Genomic DNA, 22572 nt, shown 5'->3' with positions numbered 1-22572 from the left:
CAACCGAAACATATTGAGAGATATAGCCTTTGTTAATTTTGTTCTTGCTATTTCAGTGTGTTCCAATTTGAAAGTGTACCAGGATTAGAGTGCACTTAGTTCTCCTTATATAAATTTGGTTAGAGAGGTTACTAAATTTGGGTTAGCTTAGATGAGTAACAAGAGTGTGAGTATCTTAAAATTAGATGTTTGTAATCATTCTTGATTATAGTAAAAATTTCACCACGATTAGGGACGGACCCATGAGCAAGAATGAAGGGGCACTTGCCCCCACATTATTTTTATTTATTTTATTTAAAAAATATGGTTATATATAATGTGACCCCATTTTAAATTTTAAATGACTCCACTACAAATAAATTAAACTCAATTAACTAAAGTTCAAATTCATTATTTTTATTTCTCTATCATTTTGACTATTATTTAACCTAATCAAATTTAATTCTTGTGCCGTCATTCCTTTATTCCCTTGACCCTCTTCTTATTTTTATATTTTTAATTTTTTTCTTTTTCTTGTCTAGTAGTTATCTTCTCTTCATCAAAAAATAAATTTTAAATTCTCTATTTTTTATATAACTCTCCATGACTCTATATATCTTCCAATTTCATTGTTTCTCTTTTTGATATTTTCAATTACAAAATTTAATTCAAACAATTATAATTTAGGTATTAATTTAATATTTTATTTTCTTTGTAACTTTATATATTTTATTTTATTCTCGATTTATTCATCTTTATTACTTATTTTTTATCTTTTGTTCTATTATATATACCTATGTTGCATATAAAATTTTAAAATGAATTGATTAATTTACTAATTTAAAATATATTTTTTATTTTTAAAAATAGTAATAGAAAAATATTTTAATTACAATACATAATTAAACAGATGCATAAAATCTTTGATCTAACATTATGTCAAAATTAAATTAAAAATATATAACAAATTTAATTATTTAAAAAAAAGAAAGAAAAAAATTGTAAATTATGTTTTTATTATTTTATATAAACATACTTTTCATATATAAATTTAATTTTTCTAGTATTTATATATAATTCTAGTTTCAAGTTATAAATATTAGTGTATCATTAGGCGCTAATGTGCCAATTAATTCAATTTTTTTATTATTAAATATGTATAAAAAAAATTAGTTAGGATAATAAGTTATTTATAATTTAATTAAAATATTTGAAGTTTAAGTTTTAGAAATAAAAAATATTTTTTTATAAATTATATATAATAAATAGTATTTTAAGAATAAAAGTGTTTACTAACTCTTTTTAATTTTTATATCTCCATATAATTAATAATATTTAATAATATTTATTTTAGTATATATATTTTTGCCCCCACTCCTAAAATTTTTTGGGTCCGTCACTGCCCACAATTCTTGGTGGAGACTAGATGTATATCTTATTACACTTGAAGATTAAACTAGGATATATTATTATGTCATCTTCTTACTTGATCTTTGTTACTGTATATTCAGGAAGAGGCAAAACTTAAAATAATCTCTTGATTTATCAGTTTCACTGCATAAATTATAAAAATATTTATTACTTCTTTTTTTTATTTAATCTATTTTTCAGGTCATTAGAAAATCTTCACTTTATATGCTGTAATTATAAAATTAACTAACTTTACAAAAAAACATATTGAGAAACACTTATTGGTATGCCTTTTGACATGCGAGTATAAAATTTCTGCTCCAGTTAAAACAATTGGAGGCATAAATTTTAAGAGCTTGAAGAGCCTTATTAAAAGCTATAGTTATGAAATTCTACATGAAATGTACATTTTGCTAGAACTATGCATTTATCATTAAGATTGTTATTACGGCTATGACATTTTGACAAGACCAATACTATGGTGCTGAAAGGGAAATTTTTCAGTTAGTACTGAAAGTATGTGTCATAGGAGAAAAGGCAACACGTGTTTACCTTGTTGGTAAAGTCCTGGATAACTCTGCAGTATGCCCAGAGAGTGCTATATGAGGTAATTAATTAGTTGATATCCAACTCATGCGTTGATGAAGATGATTATGATCTTGGGCCTTTTTTGATGATCCAGTAACAATTTGGTAAAATAATTGGGCTGACATTATGGTTTTTTTTTGTTGTTGTATTATTGAACAAAGATGAAGTGATTAAAATATATGATGGGTTGTATTGGTGATGGAGTTATAAAGGAGTTTTTTATTTTTTAAATATATTTTTAGAGGTTTTTTATTGAGTTGATAATTTTTGTCAGTTTGACATAGTATGCAGTTCTTTTTTATTGAGGGAGATGGTAATTGTTAATTTAGTTATTGAAATTGTCATGACAAAAAAAAAACTAAAATTGTTAAAAAGAATTTATTTTACTAAGTGTGTGTTTAGATTGAAGTTTGTAGAAGAGAGTTTGCATAAAATTGATTTTGATTAAAAGTGAGTTGAGATTAGTGTAGTTTATGCTTGTCAAGTTTTTATATCAAAATGGATTGTAATAAACTAAGAAGTCGTATAGTTTATATTACTCAAAATCACTTTTAGATAAAAAAAATTATTAGAAAAGACATGAATTTAAATAGTTATTTGATATTATGTTATCTTTTTATTTTAGGTATTTAAATAAATTTTATTAATCAAGTTTGTAATAAAAAATAATATTTACTTATTGAATTAAAATTAGCATAAGAAATTATTAAAATATATTTTATATCAAAAATATAAATAATATATGAATAATATATGAAAATATACTTTATGAAATTAGATTACTCATAATTTATTTAGTACTGTTTTGGATTATAAATGTTACTTTGATATGACTCTATTGTTAGTTATAGTTAGTTTTTTATTTACTTTTTAGTTTTATTTAATAAATATATTTAGGATGGAGGGATTCATTTGCTTAAGATTTAGGGTGAATGAGTTAAGGGTTTACGAATTTGTGTTTAAAGTCTTAAAATAACAGTTTTTATTGTTTCAGTATAAAAATCATGATGATGGATTAAGCATCTATGATGATATAACTTTTTGAAACTTATTTATATATTTGTGTGTATATATTATGTAACTTTGGGGATGCTTAGAAAATTTTTCCAACTTTTTTTACTATTTGACAATGATTTGAATTTAAAAAAACAAATATAAAAATATTGTTAAAATATAAAAGATTGTGGTCTTTTTAAAATTTTTTAAGATTTTAAAGTGTTAATAAATATTGTATAGTTACTAGAAAAAAATTATAAGTCTCATCTATTTGAAGAGTATAATGTTTAAATTATTTATAAGTATGAGACAACATTTAATTCATCTCTAAAAATTTTAGAATTTTGTATTCTCATTCTGTACAGTTTAGAATTTATGGTTTTAGTGTTTATGATGTAAGATTTCTAATGATTCAATTATGTTTGTTATGTAGGATCGAGAGTTTAAATTTCAGGGTTAAGGCTTTAAGATTTAGGTTTTTAATTTGTAATGAATCAATTATGTTTATCATTTTGTAATTAGGTGTAAAACATAATATATAATTTTTAATTTATAATTAAAATTAAATTTACTCAGTTAGTTAATTAAAATTAAATGTATTATGTACTTCGCCATCTCATAATTTTGATCTTTTGTTCTTTATAAGAAAGTTGAGCAGCATTGTAAATGCAAAGTAATTTTTTTAATAAATAAAAAATTTCCAACATTGGATTAAAATGAAATTATTATTATTATTATTATGTAAATTTAACGTAAACTCTTTTTATGGCCAGAATGCGATTTAATTAATAAAACAACAATTTATACTTCGGTATCGTAATTACACCAAAAAATTGAAAATTTATTTAACATCGCTAAGCCATTTCTTAGCAACAAGGGTTTAGGGTCTTAGTTGTGGGTTTAGGTTAGAGCTGACATTTAGGGTTTAGAATTTTAAGCAATGTCCAATGTGAATGATACATAGTATTTATAGGTTTAGGATTCAAATCTCGAATGAAATCGATAAGATATGATATAACTAATTATTTTGTCATGATTCAACTAAGGGATAAGTATTGTTTTGGTCCCTCACGTTGAGGGTCGGAATCGAATCTATCCTTGGTATATATTTTGATTTAAAATCATCCTTAAAGTTGTATTTGAATTTAAAATCGTCCTTTCTAATAAATATTTTTAATTTATTCCTAAACTACCCCTATAATAAAAAAATATAAAATAAAAAAAAAAGAAAACGCGTTGGGGGGGGGAAGTGTATACGAAGGGGGAGGGGAGAGAAAGGGGGAAGGGGGGATGGCGCCGGCGGCGAAGAGAGGGAGGAGGGGAAGTGGAAGAAGCCGGAGAAGAAGAGGAAGAAAATGAAGGGGACGCGGATTCGGGGTGGGGGAAGGGGAAAGGGGGGAGGGGGACGGTGGTGGCGAAGGGGGAAGGGGGAAAGAACGCGTGGTGGGGGTGGGGGGAAAGGGAGAGGGGGAGGAGGAGGGGGAAGGGGAAAGGGGGGGGGGATGGCGAGCCACTGCCGTTGGAGTCCACCTCGCCGCCTCGCTTCTGCCGCCTCACACCTCGCCGCCTCCGCCTCACGTCTCGCCGCCTCTGCCTCGCTTCTGCCGCCTCACGCCTCTGCCTCGCCGCCTCACGTTGCCGCCTCCGCCTCTGCCTCACGCCTTGCTTCTGCTTTCTTGCTTTCTATTTCTGTTTGGTGGTGTTTCTGTTTCTGTTTGGTGTTGTTTCCTGCTTTCTTGGTGGTGGTCTTGGTGGTGGTGGTGGTGGTTTGTGGTGGTTGTGGTTGTGGTTGTGGTTGGTGTTGGTGTTGGTGTTGGTGTTGGTGGTGTTGGTGTTGGTGGTATTGGTGGTGGTGGTGGTGGTGGTGGAGGTAATTGTGTTGGTAGTGGTGAGGGTATTTTTGTCCAAAAAAATTAAAAGAACGATTTTAAATTCAAATACGACTTTAAGTATGATTTTTAATCAAAATATACATCAGGGACAGGTTCGATTTTGACCCTCAACGTGAGGGACCAAAACAATACTTATCCCTTCAACTAATGAAAATAATTTTGAACATATTCGTTTATGTAAATTATATGTATTTAGAGCCCGTTTGGGAAGTAGTAAAAGGTACTTTTTTTTTTACTTTTGAATTATGAAAAGTTATATTACGCATGTTTGGCACCATTTTTGAGAAATACTTTTAACTTCTTGAGAAGTTAATTGAGAGCTTTTGAAGAAGTAGAAAAATATGACTTCTTTCTTCTCAGAAATTATTTTATCACTTCCATTAACAAATGATACCAACATTGTGCTACTTTCATTCTTGGCTCTGTGAAAAAATATTTCATATTTCTACTGAAAATATTGGCCATCCACCACCATTTTCACACAATGATCCATCTGCTAGAAATACTGGCCTTCCATCATTTTTACCCAATGTTTCATCTGCTAGAAGTACTGACCCTCCACTACCATTTTTACATAATGTTCCATCTGAATCACATGTTGTATATGTCCCTTCCATATTTTTTTATCATTCTATCACTCTATTTTTATTATTAAATTTATATTTAACATTGTGTGTGGTATGAAATCTCAATTTTAATTCTATTTTTTCACATGTGGTTTTACTTTTATATAGCTTGCTATTTTTTTCTCAATAGGATCATTCTCTTATTCTGTAATATCTCTCTATTTTTTATGTATTTCTTTATGTACAAAATATTTGTTTGATTTTTTTATGTTCTTCCTCAACAAATTCATGAAAGTGGCAAGTCGGGAAGAAAATTTAAAGCTGATTGGAATGAATGAAATACTATTATATTCATGAAAATATGTAAAGAAGAGATGGTGGTTAGAAATAGACTTGAAACACATTTTAACAAAGCTGGTTGGACAAATCTAAAAACAAAGTTCTTAAAACAGACTGGTTTATGTTATGAGTATAAACAATTTAAAAACAAGTGGGAGGCTATAAAAAGAGAGTAGGGACTATGGGCTAAACTAAAAGGAAAGGAGACTGGTCTTGGTTGGGATCCTATTAAGAAGACCATACAAGCAAGTGATGATTGATGGGATGCTAAGATTCTGGTATGTTATATTTTTTAAACTATTTTAGAAATATCAATTTTATCGATAGATTTTTAATTGCTCTTTTATCATCTCATAGGAAAATCTTGATGTGGCAAAATTTAAAGAGAAAAGTCCAGAATATCTTGATGAAATAGAGTTCATTTTTGAAGATGTTGTAGCTACTAGTGTAGGTGTATGAGCACCCTCTCAAGATATAAATGATAATTATAACAATAAAGATAATGACAAAAATAATGATAATGACGAAGATAATGATAATGAGTTAAATGATGAATCAACACCACCTAGTGCAATGAGACAAAAGAGAAGAAAGGTTGGGAGGGACGATAAAAGATTGGGAGCCTCTCAACTTTCAACTCAATTAGAACGTATAATTAATGTGTTTGAAGAAGAAAAGGCCAACAAAATAACTCATAGAAATAATGTACCAAGTAGATAAACTTATTTAACTGCTCTTAAACAATTGTCTTGGCAGGAAGTGGAGTGACATATTCTTTATAGCTACAAGACTAATGACAAAAAAGTCAAATAGAGAGATTTTTATAGAACTAGAAGACTCTGCCTTACAACTTGGTTAGTTGAAAACTCATAGTTTAGCAGAAGATGTGTTTGGTTCTTGAAATTTTTTGACTAGAATGTCTCTCTTTAATATGTCTATGTGTTGTTCAAAAAATATTTTCCATGATTATGTTTCCTTATTGCTTTCTATAGTTGTTTGTTATTTTATATTTATGATGTGAACTAATATTTATTTAAAGATTGTGGTTTTCTTACAGGTGTAATTAGTGTTTATTATTTGATATTAGTTTAAAATATTTGTATAACAGAATATCTAACAGCTCAACTGAAAATTTGTCAACTAAAAGTTTGATATCAAATACAAATGTGTCAAATGAAGAATTTGAAAACAAACAAAAAGTTGCAACCAAACGTAAGAAGACGGTGACTTTAATAACAATTGTAATTTGTGTTGATTATTTTCTAAAGTACGTTGTGAAAAATCCACGAAGAACTTCAAGGTTGACAGAAAATAGTTGGGTAAATAAACTTTTAAATGGGCATCCTATTAGTTGCTACCAGCAATTTAGGATGAAAAAGCATGTGTTTCTTTATTTCTATGATGTTTTACAAAATACTTACAATCTGAGGACAACAAAAGGTATTGAAATTCATGAACAAGTAGGTATATTTTTATATATCATTAGACAACTAGGTTCAATACGTAATACAGTAGAGAGTTTCCAACATTCAGGAAAAACCATTTCTAGACAATTTCATTGTGTATTGGATGCTGTTTGCAAGCTTGCTCAACATATTATTTGACCAACTGATCCACAATTCATAGATATTCCAGTAAAAATTAGAAATGATGAAAGATATTATCCATATTTTAAAAATTGCATTGATGCAATAGATGGAACTCATATATTTGTTGTTGTTCCTACCGATAAAAAAATCCTATACATTAGTAGCAAGGGAATCACAACTACAAATGTGATAGCAGTATGTGATTTTAACATGTGTTTCACATTTGTATGGGCAGGTTGGGAGGGATCTGCACACACGATACTAAAATTTCTAATCAAGTTGTGTGCAGATCAAGTTTTCATTTCCCTCTTCTTCCTGAAGATTGCACATTTGAGACAACTATTATGTATATTAGATTAAACTTTTTATTTTTATTAATTGATTTTGTGGTGCACTAAATTTTTGCTAGGCAAGTACTACTTGGTAGATTCTAGCTATCTGTATTTTATGGGTTTTTTAGATCCTTATAAAGGTCACAGATACTATCTTTCGCACTTTATATTGGGTCCAAGAACAAGAGGAAGAAATAAAGTGTTCAACTACTATCATTCTAGCCTTGGATGTACAATTGAATGCTCATTTGGATGTCATAAAGCAAGATGAAAAATCTTGGGTGTCATGCCATCGTTTTCCTTGGAAACACAAGTTAGAATCATTGGCGCTTGTATGGCTTTACACAATTTTATTCAACGGAATGACACAAGCAATAAACAGTTTAAAGAATTTCATGAAAATTTTGATTTTATGGGTGAAAGTGAAGTAGAAGAACCAGTTTCTAATGATATTCCGTGGAAAGAACCAAATACTAAAAGCATTAGAAAAATGGAACCAATAAAAGAGCAAATAAAGAATCAATTACCTTCGATTGTAATCTTAGTTATTATGTTATGTAAAATCAAGATTCAATATTTGAAAATGTATTTGTTATCATCGTTATTTTAATATCTATTCTCTTGTGTACAAAAAATTATATATTTTGAGTCATTTATCCAAACGCTACAACTTTAAAATAAGTACTTATATAACTAAAATCTAAACACAAAATAACTTATTCATAAGAAGCTAATAATAAAAGTCCTTATATTTTAAGTTCTTTTTTAAAAGAGCTTATTTAAGAAGTTTACCCAAATTGAGCCTTAAGAAATTGGTTTCTACGAATTTTTTTATGAATATATTTAAATTTGAAATGAAGAAGTAATTAGGAATGGTTAAACAAGTGGTGTGTTCAAGAGGAAGCAACCAAAAATCATCCCCGACTTAATTGACTGACACACGCTCTTTGGACAGAACATGTTTTTATTATTGGAGTTTTAAACGATGAGGTTTGTTATTTATTTGTTCAGTTACTTTGTAATGTACAGTAAACAAATTTATTTAAATCACTTTTGAATTACTTGGTTAAAACATAAAAAAATATATTTAAATATATTTAAATAATGGTTGAGTTATTTAAAAAATATATTTATTTAAATAATGAAAAAATTATAATGAAAAAGATATATTTATCCAGTTCACCAAAAACTGTTAAGTAAGTAATATAGTTATTTGGGTACAACATTAAAAGATTTAGAAAATTTTTTTGAAATAAATTAAAATATAATTATTTTGTAAAATAAAATTTTTTATTTTTATTTTTCAAAATTCATTTTTTTCCCCAAAAGTTGGAGCAAGTGCATATTTTATTGATGTTTAAGAAATGTTCATCGGTGCAAGAAATTGATTCCTATTTCTATACAATTCAGGTCATGTTGATATATTGTTATTTTTTCTATTTAATTCACATAATTTTAAATTTTAAATTATAAATTTGTACGATTAAAATTTAAATAGCAATAATTTAAATAAATGGCTCAACTTAATTTCATAAAAATAAACATAGTTGTATTATGTTTATTCGATTTATAAAATTAATTGTTTAAAATTGATAATTTTAAATTAAAAATTAACGTACTTGTATTATTTTTAAACAAAAAATTATAAATAAAAACAATGTTCTTATTTTAAAATTTCTAAATTTAAATAAATGTACTAATGCTATTTTAAATCGTTGTTTTCGTATTATTTTTTTTAAATGGGACCTCAGCGGTTAAACATGGCCTTTATATATCTCAACAATAGAGATGGATGTATATACTCCTCTAAATTACTAACATTAGATTGTATATGTAATCCTTTAAATAAGCCTTTATCTATACATGTACACTCTAATATTATAAATTTGAAGGATTATATACTTATATCTCTTCTGTTGATATATTTAGAGACAATATTTGACTAAGGTTTTCTTTTAAAAGATAATGTGAAAATATTTATTTGAATTTGAAAATTTTATTTTGAAAAATAACTATTGTTTTAATTTATTTCATAAAATTGTAAATAAAAAGTTCATGTTAACTTTGTTATGTTATGTTATGATAAATAGAGGAGTTGATTTACATAGCCACGTCACATGTGGGGCGTATCAGAGAGAGGCTGAATTGGGGAAGTCCTAGCTATTTAAACTTTAAAGGTCTCTCTTCAAAGCAAGCCCACACACACAAGGTTGAAAGAAAGTAAAACGAGGACTCAGAGAGGCACCATTTTTATGCTGTACGCAGGGGTCGAATTCCTAGTATCGGCAGAAACTCTACCTCATACACCTTGAACACAGTCTCTTGCATGTACACCGGATGAACATATGTTTACCACTCGATACTTGCGGTGGCACAAGCAGCATTTGCTTGACGACATGAGAAATGAAATGACAGGAAAAGGCCACAGTCACACGTGCCCGCACTCAACCGAACACGGAATGAACCTTGAGACCAACCTTCAAAAGGCTCTAACTCTTCCACCATAAACACTAAGGCCCTTCTATCGTAGTGGATAACACGAATCTTGGAGATTCTCTCCTTGTTCTTCTCAACAGCAGTTAGCAACCACTGAGAAAACTGATTACCTGCTGCCAATTGTGCCTGTACCTCCCTGTCTTTCTTGACGAACAACTACTGCAGTCTCTCGTAAGTGCATCTAACGATGGCTGAGATTGGTAAATAACATGTATATTTAAGAAATGTATTCATGTACTTGAAGAGATTCGTTGTCATGTGCCCAAACCTGCGACTGCTATCACAATGTTGTAACCATATTTCCTTGTTGAATCTACTAGCCCAGTCTGCCATCTCACGTGATAATCTCTCAAAGTATCCATGTACCACTCGTACCCAGCCTTGCTTGGACTATAAGCAGCATTCATGAGATATTGTTTTCTCTCGACAGATTTGAAACGAGAAATGAAGTTCGCGGCCATGTGCCTAACACAATAAGCATGGAACGTTCTAGGAGGCTTCCAACCACTGTCATCGACTCTAAGTATGGCCTTGATCGTCTGGGATCTATCAGATATAATCAAAAGTCTTTCTTGTGGTGTCATATGTCGTCTCAAGTTGGTAAGGGAAAATAACCAAGACTCTGTAGTCTCAAACTCAACAATTGCAAATGCCACAAGAAGGATATTATTGTTACTGTCTTGTGTCACTCTAATTAGCAACACACCACTATATTTCTTATACAGATGCGTGCCATCGACGAAGACGAAGGACTTGCAATGCTTGAAAGCCTCCACCCAGGCAGAAAAAGCCCAGAATACCTTATCAAATTGGTTGCAGTCACGTACCACCAAGTACCCATCATAGTACAGTATGGTTCTAAAATCACATATTATTCTAGGACAACAAATCTGCAATGTTTGCAGCAACCTCGGCACCTTATTATATGACTCCTCCCAATCACTGTATATCTGCGCAATTTCCTTCTACTTTACCATCTAGACCTTTTTGTATGAGGGTTTGAAGTGATAGCTTCGCCTAACTGCACCTTGTAGAATAGGGATAGTGATTGATGCATTGGACTATGTGGGGGATAGGATGACACGATAAATGAGGTTATTGTCCAACTATCGATGATCTTGAAACATGGTGGCGCTAAACAGGTGTACGCACCTCCCTAACAAAATAAAATATATACGGTAGGCATTTATAACCAAAATAATCATGACAAATAAGAATATACACCACAATTAAACTTGAGCTCACTAATATCTGAGATTCTATCGAAAGACAACACGGAGACTCTAAGGACATCCTGCTGTAAATTACCTGCAATACACATGGTACTTTAATCGATCCAAATCCATGACTCGGTACTCAACACTTCTCCGAATTCTGTAATTTTTCACACTTTGTATTACTGCCTCTCTTCTTTTGAATCTGTGGCCAATGAGAAACTCCACATCACCGTCTATGTTGTAATCGTCCCCACCCATATTGAAAAATGGAGTTTTCTCATGCATCGTATCTAGATCCAATGTATGATAGTGAGTGGGTGCAGTTGAGAAAGCTAGAATTGGTTGTAAGATAGACAGAAGATACCGAATTGATAAACCAACTAGAGTCTCTGGTACAAACTCCTCCTCATCATCATCCTCAAAAAAATCATTATCGTCGCTATAGGAAACATACTCCTCATCGGACTCCTTACCATCCAAATCCATGTCTACCGTTGGACTAGCACAGTACAGCAATGGTGGTGCAAGAGGTGGGTCATCCTGGACGAAATTTGAGTGGCTAGATTCACCGCCACCAACATAATCAACCTTCGCAGAAAGTTCCATCACTTGTTCTGTCATGATTCTCCCGTTGATATCAAACATTAGACGCACATGCTCATCGCCATAGAGTCAAAATAGACGAAATCGAAAAACTCCATTTCCCATCGGTGCTAGCAACCCATACCCAACTCTTCCAACCTCTTTTATCCAGCTAGCACCGATGTTTGTCAATATTAAACTCTTTAGCTCAAACAAAGAATTTACTCTCTGAGTGCACTACAGAATAGGAATATCACACTCAAATACTCGACATATCTGGTATCCAACCTTGGACAGAACAACAAATTAAACACGGAACAAGTGGGACAACGCCGCAACCTTTGTATCTTACCCGCGTATCTGGAGCAGGGGACAACTTCACCCTGCCTCTTACTAAAGTAGTGTTACAGTTTTCAACCCAGAGCAAGCGGCGACAGAATTCCACCCTTGCATCTTACCCGGAGTTTTGAACTCTTAACCAGAGCCAGTGTATAACACCACTCCATCTTTCCCGACAATCTCACCTCTAACCTGGAGCAAGTAGATAACACCACTGTGTCTTACCCAGAGGCACATTACAATCAAATTCAAGTTTATTTTCATTATTATTCCAATTCATTCATAGTCATTCAATCATTAATTCATCATCCATACATTCTCAACATCTCTACACATCCTTAACATATACCCGGAGCGAGTGGTCATTGCCACTGTCTCTTACGCGATCACATCTATCTCATTGTCATTCAATTCATTATTTCTTCAATTACAATTCATCAGTTATATCATATTCATCAATCACTCCTTATCTCACATCACCAACACTTCCTTAAATTAGTTAAAACTTTGCAAAACTCTTCCAAATGTTTCCTCCATTTATTTCAAAAGCTTACCTTCATTCTAAGGCTTAAAGATCACTAATGGACTAAACAGGTGTAAAAAGGGGATTGGGAAGCTAAATAATTAGTTTAGACTTGAAAAATACAACTTTTTCAAAATAGCAGGTTTATGCATACGCACGGATACAAAAATTTGCCAAGTCGCGTACGCAGCCATGTCCCACGTACGCGAGTATCCAAAATAGCAAGGAATACTCGCGTCGTGTGCATGCCTCGCGTACACGAGCCCTATGTCCTTCAAAAGCTGCAGAAAACCAGATTTTTATACCAAACTTTGAACGCGTATAACTTTTTCGTTTTAAAATATTTTTCATTCGTTCTTCAAACGGCATAAACTTCACGAACCCAATTTTCATTTGATGTTTGACACAATTTGGGGATCCTGAAGTCGAGTTATGACTCACCGAAGTTGGTCAAAAATTCACTTTTACCAAAAATACCAAAACCTTTAACCTTTCCAAATTCTCAATTTAAACCATGATTTTTACACCCGAACCAGTTCTAATATACTCAATACGATTCTCTACCATTACCAGAATATGTCCAAACTCAATCTTACCATTTTTCACTTCAAATTCATCTATGAATCAAACTACTATTTCAATATCAATCAAACCAACACAATCTATTGCTACTCAACATCACACACTCATTTACTTATATGGTCATCATTTTAACCATATTAATACTTACTCATTTAACATGATACATTATCATCATCAAACACCAACATCATCAACCATATCAATTCAAACACATATTGCACTAATTAAAACCACTAAATTTGCACCAATACACAATCCAAATTTGCTTCTGTTAATCATTCAACAAATCACATTAATTATCCTCATCAATCATCATCAAAATCGTCAATCATCAATCTTTTTATTATGATTACTAACTTTTAACATACATACATGCTTCAACCTATCTTATGGTCATCTAACCTATGTTTTCACGAGACTTTATATATTATTTACGAGAAACCAAAACCATACCTTGGTCGAATCCTTCCCTAAGCTCGGAACACCGCAATTAGCACCGTTCCGCAAAAATCTAAGCTTTCAAAGTCACACCAAATAGATTTTCAGCTCCCCAAAGTCCAATATCAAATCTCCAATACCACCAATGACCACGAACATGCCCCAAAACAACCCACAACTCAATCTATTACAAATAATCCTCACTAAATCAATATAAATTTCACTTAAACATAGATTTCATAAGGGTTTGGGAGTTCTTACCTTTCTCACACATCAATGGAGCAAACCTAATAATTTTTACAAGTTACTTCAAGCCTATAACATCAAAGAATCAAAAATCTCAACACCCTCTTATTGAATTTTTGAAATGGGGGGATCGAAACTAAAAATGTAACCTCCTTACCAAATTGATTACTGGTCTTTGTAGAGCTCGATGCGGTGGTCGCATGACCACAAATGGTGCAGCGATCGGAACTCCGGGTTAACAGTTACGTTAGTTTGAATTAAGAGCAAGGGTTTGTATTTCTTGGAAGTGTTCTACCCTTACCCAACGTGTTTCAATGTGTGGGTGAAAGAGAAATGAGCTGAAGCTCATGGGTATTTGTGATTTGGGTTGGGCATTGGGCCCAATACGGGCCCATTTTGGCCCGGTTCGGCCCGTTCAATCCAATTTTACGCCAAATTCTTTAAAATTAGTGTCAAAATTCATATTTTAATTAATTATACCTCATTAAACTAAAAAAATTTATTTTCTAATTTCTTTGATTAATAATTAATTTATTGACTAATCATTCGTTAATTACGCAGGGTTTACATCCTACCCACCTAATTAAGAATTTTATCCTCAAAATTCAGTTTCAATTTCTTGAAAAGAGGTGTGGGTAGCCAATTCTCATCTCGAATTCAAGTTCTCAAGTGTATGCTTCCTTTCCAGCCTTCTAATCCGTGTTAACACTACAAATGGCTTAATACATCCCAATTTTAATTCCTTAGTTTTGATTGATCACCGATTCTAGTCTGTTGAAGTAACTTTTAGGAATGCGTGACTTCCTCCTTCAAACTGTCTAGGCATTCTCCTTTCTTATTCGCATAACTTATCTGTTGGCTTTATGCAGTTATAATCTCATCTCAAATTCTCTTAATCTTCTCTGTGTTGTCTTGGCTATCGCTTCGAAAACTAAAATGCTTGATTCTCCGTTTCATTTCGTTACAGAGACAATACACGCACCGTGTAACCTTACTATCTTTTTTATGTTTAGTCTTGCCAATTTCTTCAATGAATAGTTTGCTTCGATAGGCAGGAGGTAAGTGAACTTGGTCACTCAATATATGATTACCTAACGGCATCAAATCTAGTCTCAGACTTCAGCAAACTTCATTATGGAATTCGTAGCCATACCTTCCCTGTCCCCCTCAATCTCTTCTTGATTTTCTTGATCAATAAACCTCAATATCCTTGGTAATTCCTTACTATCTTGCTGCGTTCTTCGAATTCTAGCCTTACCACTATTTGAAAATTGCAATCGAATCAATTTGATACTTTCGGCTACTTTCTCAATACCCGACTTAAGACTACAACCTAAGACTTCAGTCGGAACCTTAATTATTCTCCAATAATACTCGGAGTCTTCCTACTGAGACGTCGTCACGACATTATGCTGTTACATCCGTTCACATCCTAAGCCCCTAGATAATGCATTACAGAATTTCTGTATAGTTTATTAGGTCCAGGTATCTTGAATATTAGCATTGAGGTTACTCTTATCTCTCGAGGTTTGGAAACTTTTTCGCATTCCAGCATCCAAGCAACAGTGCTTTCTAGCGTGTATAAAAATATTAAGGAACCAGTATCTTAAGGGTTATATTTAGGGATTGTACGTGATGCTAAACTAATGCTAGAGTCCGTTTGAAAAGATATTAAACCCAAGGGTGATTGAACAAATTCAAATCGTATCCATTGGAAGATAAAAGGGTGTTTTATATGGTGATTGAAGCAAGTCTTAGAGATTAGCAAAAAGGCACAAGAAAGGAATTAAAGTGCACACCAAGGAAGGGATTAAAATCAAACATTGATAGAGAGAGAACAAAACGTATCGAATTAAATAAATCTCGTTTGTTGTCCAAGGAATTCAAGTTTGTAAAAGAGAACCACTTCACTCGCAGTAATCCCCTGAAATTCAAGGATTTACATGATTACACCAGGACACGTTCAGACTCATCCCAGAGGAAACGAGATTCACGCAAGTCAGAAATAGGATTGGAAAGTTGATCAATTCATTATTCAAGAAGAAATTCAAGGTAGAATTCCAATGTAAGTCTCAAAAGAGAAATTAGGTTGACTCATAAAGATTCACTTGACGTCAATATCTCACGTAGCACTCTTAATTTGGTTCTAAGTTAGTTATTTTAAATCCTAATTTGTCACTTCTATCTTAAGTACCAATAAACGTAATGTCACAATATTCTATAGCGTAATTGAAATTAAATTAGCAGTTTCACGATTACCTCCACCTCGTGGTGACTGACCGGCATCTTGAGTCCCCCTTTCTGGACAGTTCCAAGACATGTGCTCAGAACAACCGCACTTATAGCATAAGCCCGAACCAAAATGACATGTCCTATTTGGGTGATAGCTCCCACATCTCTAACAACTCGAATCATCCGAAGAAGCCACTGTCTGGTTTCCACTGTCATTTCCTTGGTGGTCCTCATCCGTCCTGAAGTTATTCCGTCCTTGAGAAAATTGTTGTCTGTATCTTCTTCTCTTAAATTATTGGCCCCTAGGTGCGAAGTTCTGATTGTGTTCCCTTCAGTAAAATTTTTGGCTATCATTCCTTGCCATAGCAGCCTTCTTTAAACATTCTTCCATAACCCTACTCTTGTTCACCAAGTTTAAGAAAACTCTAATCTTTATCGGGCCCACTAAACTCAATATATTACTCCGGAGTCCTCCTTCGTATTTGATGTACTTCCATTCCTCAAAGTCTCCCAGATCACCTTAACAAATATTAGAAAATTGACATAATTCTTCAAATTTGTTTGTGTATTCGGCCACAGACATTTGACCCTGCTTCAGTTGCAACAATTCAAGTTCCTTAGCCGTCCTAACCGAATTGGGGAAGTAGTTTTTGTAGAGTTTCAACTGAAAGGCATCCCAAGGTATTGCAATATTGTCTTGCTACAGCAGGCGTCATGTACCCTGCCACCAATATTGGGTTTCACCTATTAACTGATAAATTGCAAACTCAACACGTCAATTTTTAGAGACGTGTTGTGCATGTAAAGCCCGTTCCATCGCCTGAAACTAGTTATCTGCCTCTATGGGGTTCATCGTCCCTCTAAAGATGGTTGGATTTACCTTCAGGAAGGTTTCTAAGGTCATTGGCCTATTTTCTCCGTCACCGCCATTCCCATTACTGGCTTGATTTCCCAAAGCCGCAGTCTTAGCCTGCATAGCGGCAGCCATGTTCTCCAGGGTAGTCATGAAGCATGTGGGATTATTCTCATTCATCTCAGGTTCCGTATTACTAGCCCTATCTCTCCCTCGACCGCAATCATGTCTGCGAGTCGCCATCTGGTCCTTGTTCACATCAAACAAGTGATATCAAGGTGTTCAGTCTCAATATCGCAAGTTTTGTTCTTCAAAGTTCCAAATGCATGCTCATGAACATTTATGCCACATATATTAGTTAAATATCCTAATAGCACATAGACACACGCACAGAGTATGCAAAGAAGCATAGTCAATCCGTCCCTCGGGCTCAATAGGAACGAACTAATCTGATACCATAATGTAACACCCTACCACACAGAGCTTTACACCTAGGATGTAAAATAAAGGTGACGAAGCGCTACGACCTCTAAAAATAATATATATATATATATATATATATATATATATATAGAGTCAAAAAGGGTTTATATCTAGGAGTCTTCTGAAGGAAATTTAAGCAAAAGCGTTAAATAGAAAAGCGCATCACTCACGTAAGTGATATACATAAACCGGATAGGATAAGAGTAAAGCGATACATAAATACATAAAAGAAAAGTTCCAAGATACAGATAACAAGGCTTCTGGCCTGGCTCGCAAAGTTAAAATCAGACAGCGCATATAAACATATATACATATATACATGAGAATCCTAAAATGACCCAGAATATTGTTTACAGAAATTGTTTCTCTAAATCAACCTCTAAGAGGAATAAAACATAATATATATATATATATATAATGGAGATATAAAGTATGTACATATATATCAAAAACCAAAATAGAATCCCCAAAAAGCTAGAATCCTTCACTTCAGCAGCTTTTAGAATGCCTTAGCGAGGTACTTCACATTCTGCATCTAAAAACTACAAAATATGTATGGGGTGAGAATCAGAGGTTCTCAGCATGGTAATGGTGCCCACATAAATAAGATATAAGGTCCTGGAAAATCCAGAGGCAATCCTAAGACTCCGACACTTAGATTATAAAACTTAAAGAATTAAAACAAAAAACCATAAACAACGGTGGTTCTCTAAGACTCCTAAATTTAACCAAACTCTAACCCAAACCCTTAATCCTCCACCTTCCTCCAATTCTCCAAACTTTGATAGGACCACACAGACAAACACAATTAGAGTACAAGTAATGCAAGTAGCAAGTATAACTATTAGGCATACTAATTCACATAGGCACTCCCAATTAATGCACAAATTAAACAAGCAAATCAAACATATGCATATGATGTATGCCTACCCTATGGCTGATGAGTTTCATCTATCAGTTATAAAGATAAACCCGACATGTCCGGTGGTGCACGAAATTGTGATCTCTTCTTTTCACAACTCAAATAATCCCCGGTGATGAATCCAAAAACTTGGTGTTCAATACCATGGCATAAACACAACTTCACACAACTAACCAGCAAGTGTACTGGGTCGTCCAAGTAATAAACCTTACGCGAGTAAGGGTCGATCCCACAGAGATTGTTGGTATGAAGCAAGCTATGGTCACCTTGTAAATCTTAGTCAGGCAAACTCAAATGGTTACGAATGATGAATAATTATGTAATTCATTGGTGGGAATTTCAGATAAGCGTATGAAGATGCTTTGTCCCTTCCGTCTCTCTGCTTTCCTACTGTCTTCATCCAGTCCTTCTTACTCCTTTCCATGGCAAGCTGTACGTAGGGTTTCACCGTTGTCAGTGGCTACCTCCCATCCTCTCAGTGAAAATGTTCAACGCACCCTGTCACGGCACGGCTATTCAGCTGTCGGTTCTCGATCATGTCGGAATAGAATCCAGTGATTCTTTTGTGTCTGTCACTAATGCCCCACAATCGCGAGTTTGAAGCTCGTCACAGACATTCAATCATTGAATCCTACTCAGAATACCACAGACAAGGTTTAGACCTTCCGGATTCTCTTGAATGCCGCCATCAATTCTAGCTTATACCACGAAGATTCCGATTAAGGGATCCAAGAGATATCCACTCAATCTAAGGTAGAACGGAGGTGGTTATCAGGCACACGTTCATAGGTGAGAATGATGATGAGTGTCACGGATCATCACATTCATCAAGTTGAAGAACAAGTGATATCTTAGAACAAGAACAAGCTGAATTGAATAGAAGAACAATAGTAATTGCATTAATACTCGAGGTACAGCAGAGCTCCACACCTTAATCTATGGTGTGTAGAAACTCCACCGTTGAAAATACATAAGAACAAGGTCTAGGCATGGCCGTGAGGCCAGCCCCCAAACATGATCAAAAGATCTAAAATGATCCAAAGATTTCTTAAAATACAATAGCAAAAGGTCCTACTTATAGAGAACTAGTAGCCTAAGGTTTACAGAGATGAGTAAATGACATAAAAATCCACTTCCGGGCCCACTTGGTGTGTGCTTGGGCTGAGCATTAAAGCATTTTTGTGTAGAGACTTCTCTTGGAGTTAAACGCCAGCTTTTGTGCCAGTTTGGGCGTTTAACTCCCATTCTTGTGCCAGTTCCGGCGTTTAACGCTGGGAATTCTGATGGTGACTTTGAACGCCGGTTTGGGCCATCAAATCTCGGGCAAAGTATGGACTATTATATATTTCTGGAAAGTCCAGGATTTCTACTTTCCAACGCCATTGAGAGCGCGCCAATTGGGCTTCTGTAGCTCCAGAAAATCCACTTCGAGTGCAGGGAGGTCAGAATCCAACAGCATCTGCAGTCCTTTTTAGTCTCTGAATCAGATTTTTGCTCAAGTCCCTCAATTTCAGCCAGAAAATACCTGAAATCACAAAAAAACACACAAACTCATAGTAAAGTCCAGAAAAGTGAATTTTAACTAAAAACTAATAAAAATATACTAAAAACTAACTAGAACATACTAAAAACATACTAAAAACAATGCCAAAAAGCGTATAAATTATCTGCTTATCACAACACCAAACTTAAATTGTTGCTTGTCCTCAAGCAACTGAAAATCAAATAAGATAAAAAGAAGAGAATATACAATGAATTCCAAAAACATCTATGAAGATCAGCATTAATTAGATGAGGGCTTTTAGCTTTTTGCCTCTGAACAGTTTTGGCATCTCACTCTATCCTTTGAAATTCAGAATGATTGGCTTCTTTAGGAACTCAGAATCCAGATAGTGTTATTGATTCTCCTAGTTGAGTATGATAATTCTTGAACACAGCTACTTATTGAGTCTTGGCCGTGGCCCAAAGCACTCTGTCTTCCAGTATTACCACCGGATACATACATGCCACAGACACATAATTGGGTGAACCTTTTCAGATTGTGACTCAGCTTTGCTAGAGTCCCCAATTAGAGGTGTCCAGGGTTCTTAAGCACACTCTTTTTGCCTTGGATCACAACTTTATTTCTTTCTTTTTTTTTCGTTTTCTTTTCTCCCTTTTTTTCGTTTTTCTCCTTCTCTTTTTTTTTTTTTTGAATTCACTACTTTTTCTTGCTTCAAGAATCATTTTTATGATTTTTCAGATCCTCAGTAACATGTCTCCTTTTTCATCATTCTTTCAAGAGCCAACATTCATGAACAACAAATTCAAAAGACATATGCACTGTTTAAGCATACATTCAGAGAACAAAAGTATTGCCACCACATCAAAATAATTAATCTGTTATAAAATTCAAAATTCATGCAATTCTTCTCTTTTTCAATTAAAGAACATTTTTGATTCAAGAAAGGTGATGGATTCATAGGACATTCATAACTTTAAGGCATAGACACTAAGACACTAATGATCACAAGACACAAACATAGATAAACATAAGCATGATTTTTCGAAAAATAGAAAATAAAGAACAAGAAAATTAAAGAACGGGTCCACCTTAGTGATGGCGGCTTGTTCTTCCTCTTGAAGATCCTATGGAGTGCTTGAGCTCCTCAATGTCTCTTCCTTGCCTTTGTTGCTCCTCTCTCATGATTCTTTGGTCTTCTCTAATTTCATGGAGGAGGATGGAGTGTTCTTGGTGCTCCACCCTTAGTTGTCCCATGTTGGAACTCAATTCTCCTAGGGAGGTGTTCAGTTGCTCCCAATAGTTTTGTGGAGGAAAGTGTATCCCTTGAGGCATCTCAGGGATTTGATGATGAGAGGGGTCTCTTGTTTGCTCCATGCTCTTCTTAGTGATGAGTTTGTCCTCATCAATGGGGATGTCTCCCTCTATGTCAACTCCAACTGAATAACAGAGGTGACAAATGAGATGAGGAAAGGCTAACCTTGCCAAGGTAGAGGACTTGTCCGCCACCTTATAAAGTTCTTGGGATATAACCTCATGAACTTCTATTTCTTCTCCAATCATGATGCTATGAATCATGATAGCCCGGTCTATAGTAACTTCGGACCGGTTGCAAGTGGGAATGATTGAGCGTTGGATAAACTCCAACCATCCCCTAGCCACAGGCTTGAGGTCATACCTTCTTAGTTGAACCGGCTTCCCTCTTGAATCTCTCTTCCATTGGGCGCCCTCTTCACAAATGACTGTGAGGACTTGGTCCAACTTTTGATCAAAGTTGACCCTTCTAGTGTAAGGATGTTCATCTCCTTGCATCATGGGCAAGTTGAATGCCAACCTTACATTCTCCGGACGAAAATCCAAGTATTTCCCCCAAACCATAGTAAGCCAATTCTTTGGGTCCGGGTTCACACTTTGATCATGGTTCTTGGTGATCCATGCATTGGCATAGAACTCTTGAACCATTAAGATTCCAACTTGTTGAATGGGGTTGGTAAGAACTTCCCAACCTCTTCTTCGGATCTCATGTCGGATCTCCGGATATTCACTCTTTTTGAGTTTGAAAGGGACCTCGGGGATCACCTTCTTCAAGGCCACAACTTCATAGAAGTGGTCTTGATGCACCCTTGAGATGAATCTCTCCATCTCCCATGACTCGGAGGTGGAAGCTTTTGCCTTCCCTTTCCTCTTTCTAGAGGTTTCTCCGGCCTTGGATGCCATAAATGGTTATGGAAAAACAAAAAGCAATGCTTTTACCATACCAAACTTAAAAGGTTTGCTCGTCCTCGAGCAAAAGAAGAAAGAAGAGAGTAGAAGAAGAAGAAATGAAGGAGATGGAGATGGCTTTGTGGTTCGGCCAAAGGGGGAGAAGTAGTGTTTAGGTTGTGTGAAAATGAAGGAGTGAAGATGGGTTTATATAGGAGTGGAAAGAGGGGTAGGGTTCGGCTATGGGAGGGTGGGTTTGGGAGGG

The sequence above is a fragment of the Arachis hypogaea genome, chromosome 6 (assembly GCF_003086295.3).
Source record: "Arachis hypogaea cultivar Tifrunner chromosome 6, arahy.Tifrunner.gnm2.J5K5, whole genome shotgun sequence".
Taxonomy (NCBI): domain Eukaryota; kingdom Viridiplantae; phylum Streptophyta; class Magnoliopsida; order Fabales; family Fabaceae; genus Arachis; species Arachis hypogaea.
Note: the sequence above shows the minus strand (reverse complement) of the source record.